Here is an 18,696-nt window from a genome sequence, read left to right as displayed (position 1 = left end):
GTGTGTGTGAATGTGTGAGCATGTGTGTGTATAAGTGTGTGAGAGCATGTGTCTCTGTGTGTATAGGCATGTGTGAGTGTGTGTGAGCACGTGTCTGTGTGTGTATAAGTGTGTGTGAGGATGTGTCTGAGTGTATAAGCATGTGTGAGTGTGTGTGAGTGTATGTGTGGGCATGTGTCTGTGTGTACAAGCATGTGTGAGTGTGTGTGAACATGTGGCTGTGTGTGTATAAGTGTGTGTGAGCATGTGTCTGTGTGTATATAAGTGTGTGAGCATGTGTGTGTGTGTAAGTGTGTGTGTGTGAGCATGTGTCTGTGTGTATAAGCATGTGTGAGAGTGTGTGTCTCTGTGTGTATAAGTGTGTGTGAGTGTGTGTATAAGTGTGTGTGAGAGTATGCGTTAGAGTGTGTGTATAAGTGTGTGTGAGAGTGTGTGAGCATGTGTCTGTGTGTGTATAAGTGTGTGTGAGAGTGTGTGAGCCTGTGTCTGTGTATAAGTGTGTGTGTGAGCATGTGTCTGTGTGTGTATAAGTCGGTGTGAGAGTGTGTGTGAGCATGTGTCTGTGTGTGTATAAGCATGTGTGAGAGTGTGTGAGCCTGTGTCTGTGTATAAGTGTGTGTGTAAGCATGTGTCTGTGTGTGTATAAGCATGTGTGTGTGTATGAGCATGTGTCTGTGTGTAATGGGTGTAGTCTTCTTTAGGTGCACATTGGATTCAAGTGTAGTCTCTTCCAACACTGAGATTCTGTGTTTTTCACAAGATAGAGCAATGGGTACAGTGCTGGACTGGGAGTCAGGAAGATCTGAGTTCAAATCCAGCCTTAGATACCCATGTGACCCTGAGCAAGCCATTCAATCTCTACCTGAGTTTCTTTCACTGTAAAATGGGGACGGTAACAATAACACCTACCTCCAAGCTTTGTTGTAAGAATCAAATGAGGTAATGTTTAGAGAGTTCAGAGCCCAGTGTCTGGCACATAGTAGGCATTTAATAAATACTTCTTCCCTTTCCTTCCTTCATCCCATCTCTGTCACTTACTACCCGTTTGAATTTAGGCAAATCACTCTGACTCCAAGTATTTACCTCCAAAAGAGGGATTAGGTTTCTGACCATGGATCCTTGATTTAGAGTGGGAGGCACCTGAGAGGCTCTCATCCAACCTCCTCACTTTACACATGAGCAGACTGAGATCCAGAGACAATAGGTGCTTGCCTATTGTCACACAAGAAGTAGGTGACAGAATTCAAACCCAGAACTTTTGACTCTAAATCCTGTATTCTTTCCACCATACAACCAAGAAAACAGAAGCAGGTGTAATATTTGGGTAGGGGATGAGGGGGAGGGGAGGTGCAGAAAGGCAGAAAAGCTTCCTAACAATGAACAGAAGCTTTAAAAGCATGCTTAGAGCCTTGGCAAAGGGGATAGGCTGAGAGCTGTTCCATCTGGCAGAGTTCCTGGCCCTGTCTCTGAAGCCTCGGGGTTTCTGGGGTTCCCTTCCTTGCCTGAGAATCTATCACATGTCTTCATCCCCTGGAGGATGTGGCTTCTGGAATGCCCCTCATCTTACTTTGTATAACAGGGACTGTCAATTTACAACCTTTGTTTCTCCAGTGATTAGCACAGGGCTTTGCACATAGTAAGGATTTAATAAATGCTTGTTCCTTCTTTCCTTCTTTCCTTTCTTCCTTTTTTCCTCCATTCCCTCCCACATTTCTTCTTTCTTCTTTCTCTCCCTCCTTTCCTCCATCCAGTTCTCCCTTCATTCCTTTTCTCCTTCCATCATTTCCTCCTCCCCAGCTTTCCTTTTCCTCTTTTCCTTTTTCTTTCCTTCTTTATTTTTCCTCCATTCCCTTCCTCTTTTTCTCTTCCTCCCTAATTTCCTTCCCTATTCTTTTTCTCTTCTATCTCATTTCCTCCTTCTCTTCTTTCTTTTCTTCCTTCCCTTCTTTCCCTCTCTCCTTTCTTTCTTTCTTTCTTCTATCCATTCATCCATTTTCTTCTTTCTTTTTTCTCTCCCTCCCTTTCTCAATCCCTCCCTTGTCTGACTTCTATATCTAGGGCTGTAGAAGTGAACAGTGTGAGGATGAGGGCATTGCAGTCTCCTTTGGAAAATGGCTAGGGTTGCAATGAGGGTCCTTGGATTTAGCTCCAGGGAGCATTTGACAGAGACCTTCCTCATTTCTGCAAAGTGTTGCCCATTACGGAAGTCTTGTCCTTGGAAAATGATTTACTGACTGTCTGCTTCCATTCTCCTCCTCTGCCCTGGACCAAGCTGGAAGTTGCAACCTGATATATCTTGGCACGGGGCATCCTTCTCTCAGGGTACATGTCAGGGGCTAGACTGGTGGGCAGGCACTCCCTTCTGGCAACACCTTAGCCCTTGCTCCCCCCTTCCTGATGCCTCAGCCTCTAGCAACAGGGGCTGATGGTGGGCAGGGGCTGCTTAGCATCATGTGCATACCAAGCAGTCACCTTTGACCTGCTGGGTTGCCATGGTGACAGTAGCACAGAGCATATTTGTCAGAAAGAGCAAGAAGGGGATGTGTGTGTATGTTTGTGTGGGTAAAGGGGAGGAAAAGCAGAGAAGAAAGGGGAAGAGAGAGAGAGGTTGAAACAAAGAGAGAAGGAGAGAAGGGAGACAGGACAGGAGAGGAAAAGAAGGAAGAGGAGACAGAAAGGGAGAGGTGGAGGGGAAGGGAGAGGGAGAGAGGCTGTCTGGATCGAAGTCCTATCACAGAGACACTTGCCTTTTGCTTTGTTAGGCTATATACATCTCCTTGTCTATTGAGGAAGGGGTTCATTTGCCTCCTCCACATTATTACGATCCTGGTGTGAAGGATTAAACAAACACTCTTGACTATCACAACATAGATGATCAGAGGTATAGAGTTTAAGCAGCATTCTGAGCTCAAGGGAAACAGTATATTTAGAAGAACCCTGAGTGGTGAGCTACGATACAGTTGATAATATGGGGTGGTGAAAAAAAGTGGAGTTGGGCGACTGAGGACTTATGCTGGATACTTGCCTGTGCTTCTTCTTAATGCTGGTGTGACGTTGGACAAATTACTTTCTTTCCTTCTCTCTAAAGGGAGATGGTCCAACTAGATGGTCCCTAAGGCGCTGTCTAGTTCAGAGTCTCTAATGCTGCCAATGACCTAGGTTCTATACTTTAGATTCTGCCGTAAACACACTGGGGGACTTGGAGCAAAGCAATCTGTCTCTTCCCTCTGGATCTGACTTTACTTCCCTCTACTTACTTCACTATAAATCCTGCAATTTTCTCAGATCCTTACAGCAACCTGCCTAGGATTATTAACGCCTGACTGTTGTCTCAGTTGTTCTGAGGATCTGAATGAATCATAGGATCATAGGTTCAGATGGAGAAGACCTTAGAATTCATCAGGTCTCACTCTTTCATTTTACAGGTGAGGAAACCGAGGCCAGAAAAATTGAAGAGACTCCCATATTGAGTCAGTGACAAAGGTCAGGATTCGAGTCCAGGACTCCTGACCCCAAACTCCATTTTTGTTTCACATGAGAGAGTTTGAAGCCTGAATCTGTCACTACCTCTGTGAGCTGCTACTACTCACTGGGTCTCAGTTTCTTCATCTGTAAAATAAGGGGGTTAGACTAAATGAACTCTGAGGTCCCTCCCAGTTCTTAATATATAATCCTAAAAGCTTGTGATCATTTGGTACAATGAGGGTTATTTTTCAACGAGTTATTTTTCAGATGAGGATTACAGCCCTCCTCTGTCATGCTTCCCAACACTTGACCACCCATTAATTTCAGTCTCCACACCAGAATCCCTTAACTCTAGGGTCTCCAATTGAGGGTCCTCTTCTTTTAGGATCTCAGTTCTTGAGCCCTTTCCATGCATGGTGTCTGTACTGACTTGGCAAGAAAGGCAGTGTATATACCAGAGAGAACACTAGATTTAGGACTGAAGGACCCAAGGTTTATTCTTGGCTCTGATACTCACCATATGACCTTGGGGCATGTCCCTTCTCTGGACTTCATCTTCCATAAAAGGAGGACCTTGGGTTGGTCCCTTTCGGTTCTCCTCCCACCTCCTCCCAGAACCCTCTGCTACCCTCCTTCCCCTACTCATCTCTTTGTTCTTTCATCTTTCTCATATTCTCTTACTCCAGTGTCTCCTACCAGTGCTGCTCCTCTCTCATAAGTGCTTCAGTCATCCATTGTCTCTATTTCTTCAGCAGCCTCTGCTCTCCTTCCTCAATGACATTTAGCTCCCATTCAATCAGAGAGAGAGTCAGTGGGTCCATCTGGGAAAATTGCCAGCCGGGCAGCATCTAAGTCAACTAAATTACTTTTGTGGTCCTTGGGCTCTCTCTCTTGCCTCTAAGATAAAATCCAAACTCCTCATCTCCTCACACATTTAAAGCCGTCCCCAATCTGGCATCATCTTGCCTGCATCAGGCTTATCACACACTAGTAGCCATCATGCATTCTTTCTTTACTCCAATTAAACTGGCCTATTTCCCCATTCCCCAATTTTCTTTCCAAGCCTTGCTTCCATCCCTTTGTATAGTGCCTGCCATGATTGAAATGAACTCTTGTATTTCTACCTCTTAGAATCTCTAGATCAATTAATCAATTAGCATTTGTAATCAAACACCTACTATGTTGTAGTCACCATATAGGACATTGAAGACATGAAAGCAAAAGTGAAACATTCCCTGTCCTTAACAAGTTTACCTTCTAGTGGGGGGAGGGGAAGGGAAACAGTATATTCCTCCTATATAGATTGGACAGGGACTGGATCTATGATTTAGTATAGGGAGCCTGGGTGGGGAACCTTCCTCTACTAATGCAGATTGGAACCTTTTTCTGCAGTTCAAAGTCTTAAAGCTATACTTAGAGATATGCAATAGAATGAGTAATGGTTTGGGAGTCAGAGGCCTTGAGTTGAATTCAATCTTTGGAGCTGTGTGTCCTTGGGCAAGTCATTTAATTAACCTCTGGCTTTCAGTAAAATAAGTTCCAGATCAATTATTCTTGACCTGGAGTCCACAGACCTCCTAACGGATTCACAACTAGATTTAGGGGGGAGGGGTCTGTGAATTTGGGTGGGAAAAATACACCTTTATTTACCCTAGGTTTCCTTTGTAATCAATCCTCTGTATTTTCTTCTATGCATTTTATAACATCATTCTGAGAAGCCGGCAAAGGCTTCACCAGAGTAACAAAGGGATTCAAGGCACACAGAAAGGTCACAATCCCCCAAGCTAGAAGAACTCTTCGGTCCCTCCCAGGGCCAGAGCCTGGGATTCTCACCTCTCTTCCCCATCTTTTCCTCCTTGCCCCCTCCTCCCCCCATTGACTGTTGTCATCCTTGCTCTTTATCAAATACAGAAGGAAGAAGGGCGAGGAAGATGTGGAGCTCTGTGGGAGTGAGGAGATGGGCCACAAATCTAAAGGGCTCAGACATATTTCCTGAACTGTGGAAACTATGTCTCACCAAAAGAAGTTGACTGCCAAGATTTAGCAAGAGGGGAAATCTAGTATTTGGTACCATTTTCTTTCTCTTTCTTTCTTTCTTTCTTTCTTTCTTTCTTTCTTTCTTTCTTTCTTTCTTTCTTTCTTTCTTTCTTTCTTTCTTTCTTTCTTTCTTTCTTTCTTTCTTTCTAACTCCTTCCTTCCTTCCTTCCTTCTTTCCTTCCTTCTTTCCTTCCTTCCTTCCTTCCTTCCTTCCTTCCTTCCTTCCTTCCTTCCTTCCTTCCTTCCTTCCTTCCTTCAAGGAGTTGGGTATTAGGCCCAGGGAGAGACTGAAGACCCACCCACCCTTTCTAACTTCCTCAATTACATCTGCTTCCAAAGAAGTGCTTGTAAATGTTTAACAATGTGCTGGGGACGGGGAGGAGGGGAGCTCTTCTAAGTTTAATTTGCATTATTTACACGTTCTCCATCACTTTCTTCAATCCAGACAATCAACAAAACAATAATTAAGTCCAGCTTTCCAGGTATAAATGCTCATGGGCTTGCTGCTACCTCTGAATTCTATCGCCTTCCCTCTGTTAATAATTTCCTGATTATACTGTATGTAGCTTTCTTTGCACACATTTGTTTACATGTTCCCTATTAGATTGTAAGCTCCTAGAAGGCAGGGGCTGTTTTTTGCCTATTTTTTTGCATCCCCAGTGCTTAGCATAGTGCCTGGCACATAGTAGGTGCTCAATAAATATTTGTTGATTGATATTATAAACTGCCCCATGGAAGCAGCAGTCCCAGAAGTTAATCACAGAATCACACAGAATCCTCAGATTTGAGAGCCCAAAGTGCCTCAGTGGTCACCTAGTGCAACCCGTAGGCATCTTCACTGTGTCATGCCTTCCATGTGTTATGTTCAGAATCTGAAGACCTGGCTTCTGGCTCCAATTCTGGCACTGGCTCTCTGTGTGACTTTGGACAGGTCACTTTCCCTTTCTCAAAGGTCTCTTTCAGCTCTGAAATTCTTTGTCTAAGGCATCCTTCCACCTATGATATTCTATGTTTTATCCTATAAGGTCCTCTCTGGTTCTAAGGTTCCATATTCTATGTTGTTGTTTGGTTGTTTTTCATTCATGTTGCTGTTTGGAGTTTTCTTGATAAAGATACTGGAGTGGTTTGCCATTTCCTTCTCCAGCTCATTTTACAGATGAGGAAACTGAAGTCAGCCAGGTGAAGTGACTTGCTCAGGATCACACAGCTAGTCTGAGGTCACATTTGAACTCAGGTCTTCCTGACTCCAGACCCTGACACTCTATCCACTGGGTCATCTAGTTGCCCTTCTGTAGTCTAAGGTTATTCTAAATTCTAACATTCTGTGTTCTAAGGCACCTTCCCTATTCTCTGCTTTGATACTGTCACCTTTAAGGTCTCTCTTATCTGTGATGGTTTATAGTCTATGTTATAAGGTCCCTCCTGGTTTTGACATTCCATGTTCTAAGGTTCCTCCTAGTTTTGACATTCCATATTCTAAGGTCCATCCTGGTTTTGACATTCCATGTTCTAGATTCCCTTCCAGTTTTGACATTCCATGTTCTAAGGTCCCTCCTAGTTTCGACATTGCACGTTTTAAGGTTCCTCCTAGTTTTGACATTCCATGTTCTAAGTCCCTCCTGGTTTTGACATTCCAGGTTCTAAAGTTCCTCCTAGTTCTAATACTCTTTAGATCTATGATTCTATGAGTTACAGAATCACAGAATTTGAGGTTTGGAATAGATTTCAGCAGCATCAGATGTAACCCATGCTTCAAAAGAATCCCCACTCTTACATACCTTCTAAGTGATTGTCCAGACTCTGGTAGGGGTCTTCTCACTATCTCCTAAGGTGGCTCATTCCTCTTTGGGATAGTTTTCATTGCTAGGAAGTTTCTTATGTCACCAAGACTAAATATACTTTTTTTGGGGAACTCTTTTTCCCATTCCATCCCCTACTACCATCATTGATACTCTAGTCAGGGCCACCCCTCTCCTGCCATGTGGTTCAGAAGGTTACTGTTTGGGCTTATCTGTTTTGGCAGAGTAGGATGAAAGAATGCGTTGGGTGTGGTGGTAAAAAAGCACCAGCCAATCAAATACCCTTCCCAGGAGGATCCTGAAATCTTTGAGATGATGGATGGTGGGGGCGGGGGAGTAATTACTTTCTCTTTTTGTCTGCTAGTTCACTTTTAGCTTGTGAGTAGAATAGAAAAAATGTAAACCCTGCTGCACTGTGTTTAATTTTGTCAGGGATGTGCCTTGTGAAGAAAGGAGGTGTGGGAAATGGGGGAGGGATGGAGGGGAGAGCAAAGGGATTTACTATGGAAAAGTGGCATTCTAATTTACTTTTTATCAAGCTCTTGGGGGGAAATTGGAATAACATTCATTACTATTGTTTGTAGAAGGCAAGAAACACAACTGGATGGCCTGGGGTCCAGAAATGTTTCCTTCCCTGCAGGTAAGTGTGTGAGTGTTTGTGTGTGTGTGTGTGTGTGTGTGTGTGTGTGTGTGTGTGTGTATCCATCTTTGCAAGCAGGCAGGCAACCAGTCACCTGTGTCTGAGAGCCCCAGCTCTATAGCCTGGGGAGGGATATAAAAATGGGGTGAAGGAAACTACCTTGGATCATAAGGGAATAAGTCACCAGTACTAGAAGGAACAAGAGAACACGGGGCATAAACTGTTGGAGCTGGCAGGAACCTTAGAACACAGAATGTAGAAGGTTACAGGTATTGAGTACTTTAGAACATAGAGAATGCTAGAGCTAGAATATTGGCCATTGATCATTTGACCTTGGAGGGACCTAAGAACATAGGAACTAGGCTGACAGAGCGAGGAAGAAACTCCAAATATAGAATGTGGTTGTTGTTATCTAGAACAAAGAACATTAGAATGTAAAGGAACGTTAGAACATCAAACACACCATCATCAGATCTATTATTAACTATGCATATGACTGCCAGATCTACATAACTAGCCCTAGTCTCTCTCCTGAGTTCTTCAGGCCCAACTTCACAATTGTTTGTTGAATATTTCCCTGTTTCTTTTTAATTTAGTTTTTTTCAATGAAAAAAAAAATTCTCTTTTCCCCAACCCTTTCCATCCCTCATTGAAAAAATAAAGAAAAACAAAACCCTTGTAAGAAATATACATAATATAGCAAAACAAATCCCTGCCTTGGCCACGTAATCCATCTCCTGCCCCTGAGTCCTCATTTCTTTGTGGGTAGACTTGTTTCATCGTTGGTCTTCTGGAGTTGTGGTTGGTCATTGCATTCTCAAGTCTTTCGAAGTTGTGTCTTTATAATATCGTTGTCATTGAATAAATTATTCTGGTTCTGCATGAATCCATACAAATCCTTCTAGGTTTGTCTGAAACCATCCCCTTCCTCATTTCTTATGGCACAATTCTGTTATATTTGTCATCCGTATTCCGTTATATTCATATACTATAACTAATCCAACCATTCCCTAATGGATGGCCACCCTAAATTTCTAGTTCTTTACCTCCACAAAAGTACTCTAAATATTTTCATGAATATGCATCTTCATTCTCTTTCTTTGAGGTTTAGACCTAGTAGTCATACAGCTGGATCAAAGGATATTCACAGTTTAGCAGCTTCGGGGGCATAGTTCCAAACTGATTTCTAGAATCACTGGACCAACCACCTTCATCGGACATTCCCAACTTGATAAATCACAGGTTTCCCAAACTCAACATGTCCTAAATAGAGTCCATGAACTACTCTCTGCCAAACCTACCTCTATTGTGAACTTACCTATTTCTGTCCTCCATAAGTCCAATCATTTGGATTTGTAACCTTGGCACCATTTTTAAGTCCCAATTTCCCCTTACCTCATGTGACCAATTGATTGCTTTGTTTTATACATGGTATTTCCATAACGTCTTCTCCACTCTCATGATTATCATTCTTGTCCTCTTGCCTGAGTTATTTCAATAGCTTCCCAATTGGCATCCCTGATTTTCAGCTTTTCTCTGTTTTCATTTTATCCTTTATATGGTTGACCAAGTAATATTACAAAAGCACAGATCTGACAAGGTCACACCCCTGCTCCATAAACTTCACTGGCTCCCTATTATCTTTAGGATTTCAAACAATAACTCTATTGTTTGGCATTTAAAGTCTTTTACAACCCAATTTCAGCCTGTCTTTTTAAAAAATGCATTTATCTCTCCCCCCCCCAATTACATGTTAAAACATATTTTTAGCTTTTTTTTTTTTAGATTTCAAGACTCAAATTCTCTCCCTCCCTTCCCCCTTCCTTGAAATCATAAGCAATCAGATATAGGTCATATGCAGTCATGTAAAACATTTTCATGTTGGTCATTTTGTCCAAAAAGACTTGAATAAAAGAAAAAGAAAGAAAGAGAAAGTGAAAAATAGCATGTTTTGGTCTGTATTCAGACACTATCAGTTCTTTCTCTGGAGGTCAATAGTATGCTTTGTCATTAGTACTTTGGGACTGTTTTGGGTCATTGTATTGCTGAGAATAACTAAATCATTCATAGTTCTTTATCGAACAATATTGTTGTTAGCTTTGTACAACATTCTCCTGGTTCTGTTCACTTCAGTATGCATCAGTTTTTGTAAATCTTTCCAGATTTTTCTGAAATCATCCTACTCGTAATTTCTTATAGCACAATAATATTCTATTACAATCATATAGCACAGCTTGTTCAATCATTTCCCAAATGATGGGCAACCCGTTGATTCCCAGTTCTTAGCCACAAAAGAGCTGCTATAAATATTTTTATACAATTAGTTCCTTTTCCCTTTTTTGATGTCTTTGGGATACAGACCTAGCAGTGGTATTGCTGGATCAAAGGGTTTGTACAGTTTTATAGCCCTTTGGGCATAGTTGCAAATTGCTCTCCAGGATGGTTGGATCAGTTCACAACTCTACCAACAATGCATGTGTCCCAGTTTTCCCACATCCCCTCCAACATCTATAATTTTCTTTTTTTTTTGTATTAGCCAGTCAGTCAACTGCAATTCTAATCTAAAGATACATTATTCCACTTTACATACTCTACATGCAGGTAAACTAGCTTGATCCTCATTCATGACATTTTCATCTCCCATCTCTGTGTTTTTTTTACAAACTGCTTCTCATGTGTGAAATTCATGTCTTCCTCATCTCTACCTCTTAGAGTTTCCAGTGTCACTCAAAGCATCCTACATCAAGCCCATCTTTGTCCTGCCGCTACCCATGTATTGCAGGGCTTCCCCTAATTTTCTTATATTTATTTTTTGTATATATACATATATGTATATACATGTGTGTGTGTCCTATGTGTCCTTGAGGGCAGGGGTTATTTCATTTTGTTTTTTGTATTCCCAGGATAGTGCCTCATGGCATGTAGCAGATACTTAAAAATGTTGCTTGATGAGCATAGAATGTCTGACTTGGCAGGGACCTCAGAATATCAGACCTAGAATGCCCAAGCTGGAAGGGACTTTGGAATGCCTAACATAGGATGTTAGGGTGGGAGGGATCATGGGACTTTAGCATTCAAAGGGACCTTAAAGAGTACTTAGTTTCAATATAAAGATGAGAAAATTGAGACTCAGGGAAAAGAACATGTCCAAGATTACATACACAGGAAGTTAGTGGCACAGTCGGGATTTGAACCCAGGCCTTCTGATTCCAAATTGAGCAGTAATAAATGAAAACCCAGATGTAGATCTGGAAGAGGTTTGAAAAGCCAGCTTATCTTCCCCCTTCATTTGAGAGAGTAGGAAAAATGCTGCCTTGAGAAGTGGTGACTTTGCTGAGTTTCCATCAGGAGTAAGCATTAGAGTCAGGATTCCTAGGAGCCCCAATCTGAGTGTTATTTCTTTCTACCAAACGTGCAGGAGCTTAGAGATCATAGAAAATAGCATTTTAAAAGGCAAAGAGTAACATAGAGACTTTCCATGATGATGGGGAGAAAAACCTCTCAGCTCCTCTAATTAACCCCAGAGTCAAGGGATAATTGGTCTTCGGTGCCTTCTTTGTGTGGCAGGGTTATAAATGATCCAGGAGACTTGGCAAAAACCCTTTATGCAGAGGAGACGGTTTCCTGTCTCCCTCTCCATCCCCACCTGGCAGCCTTTCCTCCTCACTCCCTCAAATGCTCCCATCACTCCCATCCCCATTTCAGTCATGCTTCTATGCTCAGTGACTCTGGACACCCTATCTCTGCTCTGTCTACCCCAGAAGATGATAGATCTGCAAATGGAATGGACCCATGAGACCGTCTAATTCTATCCCCTGCCCCAATCTCCATTCCAACTTCTTATTTTGAAGATGAGGAAACTGAGGCTTGGGATGGAGGGTGTTAAATGACTTTTCCAAGATCAGGCAGGTAGTATCAGAACCAGATCTGAACTCAGAGTGCCCCTCCCTAAGCTAAGACTGGGACTTAAAGGTAGGTGGAGACATAGTGCCTGGAGCACTGGGCATGGAATCGGGAAGATTCATCTTCTGGCCTCAGACGCTTACTAGCTGGGCATTATTTCTGTTTGACTCAGTTTCCTCAGTAACAATGCCCACAAGCTTCTATAAGACCAAAGTGTTCCGATTTGCTCTGATTTTCTAAGGTCTCTTCCAGCTCTGACGTTCCCTGTTCTAAGTCCCCTCCCAGCTCTGACATCCTCTGTTCTAAGGTCCCTCCCAACTCTAACATTCTCTGTGTTAAGGTTGCTTCCAGTTCTGACAGCCTATATCTTAAGCTCCTTCTAAATTCAACATTTTGTGTTCTCTAGTCTAAGGTCACTTGAGCCCCAGTATCATAAATCTAAGATCCAGAATTACAGAAAACAATCAACAATGTTTGAAAATAACAGCCATGGCTTTTCCAGATATTACCCTCTCAGCTAAATCTTTTCTCATATCATATCAGAATGAAATTTTCTATCCATCAGGCAACACTGTCTCTCTACACTGTAATGTTGGCTATTATAATATCTTATCCTTCTGCTAGACTGTAAACCTCATGAAGGGCAGGGACCTCATCTTTTCTCAACTCAGGATTGTCCCCAGTACTCACAGGATTTTGTGTCCAGTAGGGACTTACTGTCCATTTGATGAATAACCGAAGAGAAGTTTAGTTTGTACCTACTGTGTGCCCTTTGGCCATATTTCCCCAACTCTCCTCTTTCCATTTCTTCTCCAGGCACCTTTCACTCCCACCACTGGGTCCACTCTTCTCCTTACCCATAAACACAAATCCTACTATCTTTCCTCTCCTGGTGTATTTGCCCTTTGATTTAAGCAGCATTTTTTCCTCTTTTCATCAGGTCTGTACCCTCCTGCCATATATCTTCTGGTTTATCTACTTTCCAGAGGCAGCCGCGCCTTCCTTGGAGCCGATTGATGAATGGGGGTTGTTGGCGGGGGGGAGAGCCTGCAGAGGCTGTAGGTACTTTTTCTTGGGGGCCTTGTCCAGTATTTCTTCTTAAGTTTCTGTCTCCTCTTGTTCTCTTTCTCATTAGGCTTCTGCCCTGGCATGGTAGTATTTCTTGGGCTGCTGCCTCCCTGCCTGCTTGATCCCCAGTAATTCTTAGTGGCAAGGCCAAAGAAGTGCATCTTGACTGCCTTCCCAAGTCCATCTTGCTGCATTTGGAAATGGTGAAGGGCTGCCTACTTGGGTCTGAAGAAATGGAGAGGAGAGCTGGGTGAGTTACTCATTCCCCTTGCTTTTTCCCAGGTCTCCTTTCTGTCTCCTCCCTAGACCTCTCACACAGCACCCACCACACCTGGGCAACTCATTTTATGTCTCACTGAGTAGCATGGGTTAGCTGGAGAAGCATCAGATGTGGGTTCAAATCTTGGCTCTGTTCCTTATTATGTGACTCTCAGTCAGTCCTTCACCCTTCTGGGCATCAGTTTACTTCCCTGACAATGAAGGGATTGAATTCTATGACCTTTAAGTTCCCATAGCTCTAAATCCATCATCTAATGATATGATGAGCCTATGAACCTGTGTATTTGGGGGGAATCACATAGTTCTCTGGGATCATTTTCCTCATCTGTAAAATGAGGCATTTGGACTGGATGACCTCAAAGGTCCCTTCCAGCTTCAAATCTTTGGTCTTATCATCCTAAGAACTTTATGGATTTGGGACATTTTGAGCCTCAGTTTCCTCATCAGTAAAGTAAAGAAATATTTCTTTAATAAAGAGGCATGTATAAGTAGATGCCCTCTGAGGTCCCTCCAACTCAGAATCTGTGAATCACTATGGTATCTAACTACCAGCCTAGTCTTAATAACATGTGTATAGAGGTGGAAGGAGATGCAGAGGCCACTCTTTTTTATAGATGAGTAGATTCAGGATCGAGGGACCTGCCCAGTGTCACACAGAGGTAGTAACAGTTAGAGGTAGTTGTTGAGTTGTTTCAGTTGAGTCCAACTCTTTGTGACCCCATTTAGGGTTTCCTTGGCAAAAATACCAGAGGGTTTTTCCATTTCCTTCTCCAGCCCATTTTACAAATGAGGAAAAGGGTGAAGTGACTTGCCTAGGGTCACACGACTAGTAAGCGTCTGAAGCTGGATTTGAACTCAGGAAGATGTGCCTTCCTGATTCCAAGTCCAGTACTCTATGCACTCTAGTGGTCATTTAGAGGTAGAATTAGAGCCCAACTCTGACTCCACAGAGATTGTTTCTTCTACGGTAAACTCTGTCTCCTTCTAGCCTCAGAGGCTTGACTCTAACCTCAGAGAGTTCAGATACTTTCCTTTGGTCACAAAGTCATGTTAGCAGCAGAAATAGAACCCCAGTCTTTCTGAGTTTTAAGGACTACTTCCTCTTGAAGCAGAGCAGTCTCCTCTGTGTTTTACAAATCTACTATTCCTCAACCCCTGCTTTGTGCCTTCCTTTACATGGTTTTTCTGTGTTTGGAAAACAATCTCTCCCTTTCCCTCCCTTCATCTATCCAGATCCTAACTACCCTTTGTTCTTTGTTTCCCTCCCTTCATCTATCCAGATCCTAACTTCCCTTTGTTAGGGCACTACAAAGTCACCAGCCTCACTTTCACCTCCAGAACCTTCTGGGTCCAATGGCAAGGCACAGATCATGATGACTGGAGATGTTGTGGGAGACGTTGGCCTTTTTTAAGCTAAGGTCTTTCCCAGGTCACAGTTTGTCTGAGCCAACACTCATTCAATGATTTAATGCTAGACAAAGAATGAAGCAAAAAATGGCCTAGTTTGCCTACTCAAAAAAAAAAAAATCAAATTGGGAGGGGAAGACCCTCAGGCTTTCTGACCAGAAAAGAAACAAATGTTATTTACACTCTTGAGCCATCCAAAACCAAACCATGACCCAGTGATGGTTGGGGTGGGACCTATTATTAGCCACTAGTGAGAGCCAGTGTGATTTGGGTTTAAGGCTAGGTCCAGTAGCTCCATTTGAATTCCAATGGGCTTTATCAGTGGGGTGGTTTTCAGAATATCATAAAGGAAACTACCCGGAGCAAAAGAATTAATTGTCCCAGTTTTTAAAACATGATAAAATAAATAAGTAGGGGAGAGAAAAAAATCTAGCCCCCAAACCCCAAGATATCTCATGAGATTTCAGTGGTGAAAATTTATAATCCTTTGGGCAGAGTACCCACATATAAGGGTACGTATGATTCCTCATGTGGACAGAGGGAGAGGAGGAAGGAAGGAAGGAAGGAAGGAAGGAAGGAAGGAAGGAAGGAAGGAAGGAAGGAAGGAAAGAAGGAAGTAGCATTGTTCCATTGGAACGAGTCAGTTGGATCCCTAGTGGGACAGCTACTATAGAATGTTGTTTGTCCTTCATTCTGAAAGAGTTCCAATGACATCAAGAGGGTGATACCTTGACTTGAATTGAATTGGATTTAAGTGAGGCAGGGCTGTGCAAAGTCATTGGCATCTCATATTCAAGCTCCATCATCTTCACAAAGCCCTTCTGTGCTCATTGACTTTCCCTTCCTGAAAGCTCTTTCTATGTGAAAGGGCCTTTCATTAGGTTCTAGAGCTATAAAAGCAAAAATGAAATAATACCTGTCCTCAATGAGCTTGCTTTCTAATAGAGAAGATAATTTGTACATAGAGTGGTATATTTAGAATAAGTATAAAGATCATACCAAATCATTAACTTCAAGGGAGTTTGGAAGGTAGAAAGGAAGGCTGCTAGAAGTTGGGGAGATTACAAAAAGCTACATGTAGAAGGCACCATGTTAGGCAGTTTTAAAGAAAGAAAAAGAAAATATGAGGCCGAGGTGAAGTGTGGGAGAGGTCCAGGACAGAGACACAGAGGCAAGAGATGTGGGAAGAATAGAGAGAAGGCTAGAACAGAGACCAGTGCAAGATATATTCCTGACCCTGGAGAATAACGGTCAGCAATGTACAAGGAGGCCGGAAATACTGGTTGATTGGTCTTGAAAATGAGGGGAATTGTGCTCCATGACTGCTAGCCCCAAATCTACAATTTGAATGGCTATGATACTAGGAAATGGTGGGGCTAGAATTTGAACCCAGGTCCCTGCCTCCAAATCCAGCTTCTTTCCATTGCACCATACTGCCCATTGCTTCTGAATACATCCTTGGGTCGTCCCTCTAAGTCTGGTTTGCTCAGGAATACTTTCCTGACTGTTTCCTGTGACCCTGAAGATCACAAAGAAAAATGTAATATCTGAACCATGGGAAGCTTCTCAGGGGACATCTTGTTTGACCATGTGCCCCATCTCCTACCGTCAAAACCTGATACCCCTCTATGGCCTCTCTAATGTGTCCTAATTCAAAATAAACTGTGGACAGGGTAAAAATATTTAAATTCTCCACATTTGACCATGACATTCTTTATGATTGTAGAATTGGAATGACCCTTAGAATGGAGAATGTCATGGCTGGGAGGGGCCTTAGACCAGGGGATGTCAGAGCTGGAAGAGAGATCTTGGACTATCAGGGCTGGGAGGGACATTAGAGATTGTGGAATCTACCATCTTTTGACAGAAAAGGAAACTAAGACCTGGAGAGAGGCAGAACTTGGTCCTCACGTTCCATGCCAGGGCTGGGCCAGGAGCCCTTGACTCATGGTCAGATGCCCTTTCTGTTTCACTCCATTGTCTGCCCTGGTGACTGGAGGCCACACCAGGCAAAGGGCCTGTCCTGGGCTGCTTCCTCTTTCCTCTCCCAGAGGGCTACAAAGTTGTTGTTCATTCTGTAGTTTCTGCAGCCCTCCTCCTGCTCTTGTGGTGACAGCTTGGGCAGATCTACAACCTCTCCCTGGTGATGTAAGGGCCCCTCGGTCCATGATTCTTTCCTGCAAGGTGATGGGGGGAAGATAATGCTTCTCTCTTTGCTGTCAGCACCTATCTCTCCAGAGGTCTGTGAGTCTGAGCATCTCTGCTCTCGGAGTGTGGTCCCCAGACCCCGGGGCTCTGAGGTCCCAGAGTGAGGAGGACTCTCTGGGATTATGACAGGTTTAAGAGCAAGGCAGGGTCATTGATTCTCTTAGCTCTTCTTCCTGGAACCACACCTTCCGCAGTTCCCTTCCCCCTCTTTCCTCTGTGGCCCCTTCTCCTGGCCCCAGGTACTTGGGAAATGTGACCTGAAGGTGTTGAAGGGGATGGTTCCATCCTTGGTGCCCAATATGTGGTGGAATAAAGACTGGACCTCTAAATTCACCCAAGTGAACAAATACCTTTTACCAATGCAGTAGGTGCCTGCTCTGCAGTTTACAATCTTACGGAGCTGTTTAGAGTACTGATGACTTGTCCAGGGTCACACAGTCAGGATGGATCAGATACATGACCTGAACCCAGATCTTTCCAAAGCCCAAGTCAATGCTTTATCCCCTTCATGACTCTGCGTCTCCATATGTGGTGAACCTTTACAGACCATGTGCTTATTGATTGGACAATGTAGGGCCCACTATGCAGGAATTCTGCTGAGATAAAAGGATAATGAGGGGTCCTTTCAAACATATTCTATGTTCTCCAGACTTTTCTATCTCCACCCTCATGTCATGGAGGGCGGCATGGTTAAGTGGAGATCATTTAGATATTATTATGATTATATTATGTTATTACTATACCTGTCTGCAGGATATCCCCAAAAGCCAGTGGATCAACTTGGGAGGGAGCTGGACTGGTCTGATTGTCTGAAATTCCAACTCTGATACTTCCTGCTGTATCCCCCTGGTCAAGTCCTCTGAGCTTCAGATTCATCATCTTCAAAATGTGCATAATGATAGCACAGGATTGTTGTGAGAATTGAATGAGATTTTACACACACACACACACACACACACACACACACACACACACACCACTTTTTTGGGGGGAGAAGAGGAGAGAGAAAGACAGAGACAGAGAGACAGACACAGAGACAGAGGGACACAGACAGAGAGGCAGAGACTTGCCCAAATTTTCCATGGTCCTGAATATGATTCTATGCTCTCTTTGTCCAAAGACGAGCTGTGGAAACATAAGCAAATAGGCAGCTTGATGAGAGAGGAGCCTTCTGAAGTCCAGAATGAACAAGTTGTATCTTCCATCATCACTCTGTCTCCCCCTTGTCCTTCTACACCCATCCTTACTATGTAGATGATGCTATAATCTATGTAAGTAACCAACTGTTGATGAAATTTAATCTTGCCTCCAGTCTGATTGTGATAATTTGCAACTAGCCAAGGCAAAATGAATTATTATTCAATGCAAATAAAAGTTAAGTAATGCAGTTTGGGGGCTAGCTCTAATGGCAGGGAGGGAGCCATAAATCACCAGCAGAGGCTTCCTCAGCAGGCTTCTTCTGGATCCTGGCTGCCAATACAAAGGCTCTGGGATGTGACCCAATAGGACTGGATTTAGGGAAGGGAAAAACAAGTGAGAGAAATTGCTAACCTGGAGGCCTTCTTGAGTTAGGGCACTGGGGGAGTGGGAGAGAGGAGAGGAGATAAGGGAAGAGACGGAGACAGAAGGAAAGGGAGGAAGAAAGGAGAGAAAAGGGAGAGAAGGGAAAAAATAAAACAGAAAAGGAGAAAGAAGACTGAAAGAGGAAAAAAGAGGAAGCAAGAAGGGGGAGTAGAAAGGAGATAATGAGAAGGAAGAAAAGAGACAAGATAGAAGAAAAAGAGAGAAGACAGGTGGGAGGGAAGAGAGAACAAAGAGGAGAGAGAAGACAGGAGAGAGAGAGAGAGAGACAGAGAGAGAGAGACAGAGAGAGAGAGAGAGAGAGAGAGA

At 43.2% G+C, this 18,696-nt stretch overlaps 1 long non-coding RNA gene across 1 annotated transcript in view; it reads left to right on the top strand.

Annotated features, from left to right (window-relative positions):
* The first annotated feature begins 7,788 nt into the window (after window positions 1–7,788).
* LOC138156379 (uncharacterized) overlaps window positions 7,789–18,696 on the top strand; it is a 20,283-nt gene continuing 9,375 nt past the window's right edge. Inside the window, exons 1-2 of the long non-coding RNA XR_011167134.1 lie at window positions 7,789–7,941; window positions 12,980–13,162. This is a non-coding gene — a long non-coding RNA (uncharacterized lncRNA). The remainder of the gene's footprint in view (window positions 7,942–12,979; window positions 13,163–18,696) is intronic.

Source organism: Petaurus breviceps, unplaced genomic scaffold (assembly GCF_028583685.1).
Source record: "Petaurus breviceps papuanus isolate PSGF00001 unplaced genomic scaffold, PetGlider_PUasm1.0 99, whole genome shotgun sequence".
Lineage (NCBI taxonomy): Eukaryota > Metazoa > Chordata > Mammalia > Diprotodontia > Petauridae > Petaurus > Petaurus breviceps.
Note: the sequence above shows the minus strand (reverse complement) of the source record. Positions and strands in the feature narration are given on the sequence as shown.